The sequence below is a fragment of the Thunnus albacares genome, chromosome 15 (genome assembly GCF_914725855.1).
Source record: "Thunnus albacares chromosome 15, fThuAlb1.1, whole genome shotgun sequence".
Lineage (NCBI taxonomy): Eukaryota > Metazoa > Chordata > Actinopteri > Scombriformes > Scombridae > Thunnus > Thunnus albacares.
Genome location: NC_058120.1, coordinates 2,519,828 through 2,524,218, shown reverse-complemented (window position 1 = coordinate 2,524,218; position 4,391 = coordinate 2,519,828). Strand labels below are relative to the sequence as shown.

The window sequence follows — 4,391 nt, the reverse complement described above, 5'->3', positions numbered from 1 at the left end:
TCCTCAGGGAATCATACCAAAGGTAGTGGTAGTTGTTGGACTAGTTGACAAGATCCAGTATGTTGCACAAAAGAAGGACAGTGGCATCCATAGGTTGTATTGCTAATAGATTTTTAGCCAAGGCTAGCAACATAGCTCGGAAGATCACAATGTTAGTTGGTCAGTTGGTGGACTGCTTTGGTTCAGACTGAAATATCTCAGCAACTATTGGATGTATAACCATCAGATTTGGTACAGGTATCCAAGGTCCCCAAAGAATGAATTGAATGAAATAACTTTGCTTACCCTCTGACTTTTCATCCATTTGCCTCCATCAGGTCATATTTTTCACTCATCCATTGCAATATCTCAGCATTGACCAGATGTATTGGCACAAATATGATTCAGGCCTTTAAAGTTCCCAAACGATCAATCTTAATAACTTTGGTGATGCCCATTCAGGGCCAGCATCAGGATTACACTTTTGGTTTTGATTGACATGTATTGACTACTATTAAATGAAATGCAATGACATTTGGTATACAGTATATATTTATGTTCTCCACAGGATGAATAGTAATAACTTTGGCAATCCCTTAAATTCTCCTCTAGCACAATCATTTAAACTTTTCAGGGCAACACACATTGTGGTTGTCGGCTAGTAATTGTGTCAGTTGACGCCTGGAACACAAACCGGACATACCACACAGACAAAAGAAGTGAAAGAATGTGCAGTAGCTAGAGAGTGTCAATCTAGGGAGCAAATGTGTTAATACTGCTGTTTTTGTGTGTGTGTGTGTGTGTGTGTGTGTGTGTGTGTGTGTGTGTGTGCGTGCGTGTGTGTGCGTGTATGTGTGTGTGAGTCAATGGAAAAAGGGTAGTGGCATGATGAGTGTCAAGTGTCACTATGGTATGTATCAAGACGCCACTGCTGTGTTGCCCTTTAATTTTGTTAAAATACAAGGATGTTCAGCCCATATAATAAATAACTTTGTGATTCTTTGTCTTGTCATTTTGAGTAATGACAATGGCCTACACTAATGCATGCTAAGTATACTAAACCCTCTCTGTTTGGCTGTGACCTTGTAATCCACACTGTGGGAAATTAGGAAAAGTGACAGAACCTTTACTTTTTGTATGCTCCTCTATCCCAAATATAACAAACCAGGTAAGAAAATGAATTCTCTGGATATCTGGAAATGACATTTTCAAAACATAACATCCAAAATATTTAGAATAACATATTAACCATGTTCTGTATTGATTTAAGAACTGAACGTGCAGTTGAATGCAGTTTCAGAAATTAAAACAACAGTAACATTGGTCTTAAATACATCTGTGGATAAAATGGTGCAATTCATGACATTTACTTTGTCTCATTTTCCACTCTGCCTCAACTAAATATCACCAGATAAAATCCAGCAACAGCACAGTGTTATTTTAGTTTCATCAAAGTGATTTACCTTTCTGAGAATAAGCCAGCATTACATAGTGAAATTGAGTGGATAATCTGGCATTTACAGATTTTTGCAGACCTTCTAAGGACCTTCAGACACTCATATTTCAAACAGTCTTTTATCTTTTTTCATTCTGCTGCACACATAACCAAACATGCAGCTATTTAGAGCATACAGCTGTACAGGACCCTTTACAAAAACTCTCTTAAAACTTTACACACACAGTAACATACAGTACTCGCAGCAGTGCTGGATCCCAGCTTGGGAGAGGTCTGTGAGAGCTTGTTTGACATCTTATCATAAATCAGAAGAAGTAGGCCACATTATGTCCCTTGGCTTTGGCTCTAAATGAACTGAACCATGTTTTACTCAAAGAAACAAATGTCTTGTAATAAGCAGGACCAAAGACATTACTCTTCTTAGTTTCCTTCATGGTCCATTGAAGCGTTCTGCATGCTGTCAGTGCATTTCTGTCTGGCCGTACCTTGAATTATCCACCTGCAGGTCATTATCTCTATTCTGCATATCTGACATATCGTCATCTCTCTCATCAAGGAAATAGCCCATTAAGCTGTCCCCTTTATTTCCCCTCCCTGAATAACAGCATTTTCTTTTGCGATCCTGCTCATAGAAATCCAGGGGAGTGTCCCATACAATAGGTTTTGCTTGAGGAATCACGGTAAACTGGCTTCAATTATCATGAGGGCTGACCGATAAGGGGTGAAAGGCATCATTCTGCTGATGAGAAAGTCTTTAATGTTACACCCCTTGTCATCAGCCAGCCGTCATCTCACAATGGCACTCCGCAGGTCTGGCATATAACTGTTATTGGGACTAAACTTATTAGTTTAGGAGCAGGTTAAGTTATTAGCAATAAGTAATAATTATCAAAGATAATTATTAGTTATTAAAAAACAATAAAAAATATTAATTTGAATTAATAATAATTATTTGTTAGGGTTATAAATGCCTCAATTAACAAACATCTATCATTCAACTACACTAAACAAGACAAACATACAACACCAGCAGGGATGTGTGTGCATGTGTGTGAGAGAGAGTGCGTGTGCAGGGATGGTGTAAAAAGGAAGTAGGAGGGACAAGATGGCGGACGTGAACCGCTTGGGGTTATGTCACACGAGAGTTTCGGTCGACAGGGTTGACCACGAGATTTGAACAGAGGCTGCGATTAAATGGTGACTGCCAGTCAACATGTGCCTCTGATCACTAAGATGGTGTTGGACAAAGCTGAGCGTCTGTGTTGTATGTCTGACTACAGAGTAGCGTATGGATGAACATCAGAGCGTGTTTGTGTGTTCATGCAAGTGAGGTAAAGAGGGTGAACACACCAAAGACCAAACGATCTCAGCAATCATGAGGAGAGGTGGCTCTTGTTTTTATTTCTCATAGAGACGTAGCGTGTAAACGTCCTTATTCTCCAGTTGCGGTCTGATTACAACAAATGAAATGCAACCCACAGTCTCACACATGATGGCGAACCAACACAGAGCAGCCCAAGCAGTTGGACAAACACCAGAATCAGTTAAGTGTGATAAATACAACCAAAAGTAACAACAGCAGCAATAATACTTCAAAAGCATTTACAGGAACACAACCAGCACAGTCCATGGTTTCACAACAATTAGCAATCAATCTTAAAATAACACGCTATCAATAACCTATTACTGCCCAGACATAGCCTCTTACTTGAACCATTTAGGGAAGCGAATAGGTGATTGTGTAGTCCGTCGATTAGGTCCAAACTCAGTTCTTCAGTTCGATGCAGATGGAAGCCGCTGTCCTCGCGTTGTTGGTGGGTTGCGGCAGCTGGTCTTCTCGGCGGGTGGGTTGCTGGTGGGTCTCATCCAACGTGGGTCAAGAGTTTGAGCAAGCTGGACATCACGAGATTGCTATGGCTGCTGGGAGCTGGAGTCCGTTGGCACTCTTTTCACTGGCCTTAGGCAGTGGGAGTCCCATGAGGGCCTGGGGTCAGGCTGCTGTGTGGACACACAGGCCTGGCCATTTGTTCTGGCATGTGTGCGGCCCAACACTGTATTCCTTTGGTACTGTGACAGCATCCATCTCCTGGACTTTTTGTTCCAGACTTACCTAAAGAAAAAAAAAAGATAAAACACACACAATTTGTACATGATGATGCTTGTGATTTGCAGTAGTTTTGTAGTAGTTGTATTTGTAAATGTAATTATAAATACATGTAAGTCAGTGGTTTAGTAAGGTAATTGGACTTAACGTACAGCAAAAAGTCATCCTGGTTTGTCATTGCTGGCCTGTGGACATGATGGTTATGATCCAGGCTTCTTGGAAGTGTACATCAAGATGTTGACTCCAGTTCTGCAGTTGATCTACATGTCATACAAATGGCAAATTATAAAACACTTTAAACATATTTTCTCTAATAGATGAGGGATAAAATACTCTCTGATTTCTTCACCTGATATGTCCACAGTGAACCATGTGATTGTGAACACACACTTTATTACTAAAAATGCAGAACTATTTACTTACCTTAAAGGCAAGAACTTTTCAACATCCCTCAGCCACAGATCAGGGTCTGATGTGCAGTCTTGCTCAGTCCAGATGTTGCTGTGGCTCTTGGGCAGCGTTCAGTGGTGGCAGGTAACATGGTGCAAAACACCATGACTAAAAATCACACAGACAATTTTGGCAAAACAAAAAAGACAGTTCAAAAAGTAAGTAAAGTTTATTTGTATAGTACCTTTCACAGATACAAAATCACAAAGTGCTTCACATTAATAAAAATACAAAATTAAAGGCAATATTAAAAATAGCAACAATAACAGACAGTGCAAGGTTCACAAGTTAAAATCATAGCAACAACAAACAAATGAGGACAGAGACACATCAACAAGTACCGAATTTCCAAAACACAGATGAGGAAATAAGCCACTATAAGAATGATTCAATTATGTTTCA

General features: G+C 39.9%; 1 long non-coding RNA gene across 2 annotated transcripts; it reads right to left on the bottom strand.

Moving 5' to 3' along the window:
- Positions 1 to 3,048: 3,048 nt before the first annotated feature.
- On the bottom strand, positions 3,049 to 3,982 carry LOC122998820. 2 transcript variants are annotated; one of them, XR_006407513.1, is made up of 3 exons: positions 3,959 to 3,982; positions 3,692 to 3,799; positions 3,049 to 3,545 (listed from the first exon to the last, which is right to left on the bottom strand). It is a non-coding gene; the product is annotated as an uncharacterized LOC122998820 (long non-coding RNA). The 2 variants fall into 2 exon arrangements; XR_006407514.1 differs by having other exon boundaries at positions 3,963 to 3,982.
- Positions 3,983 to 4,391: the final 409 nt, after the last annotated feature.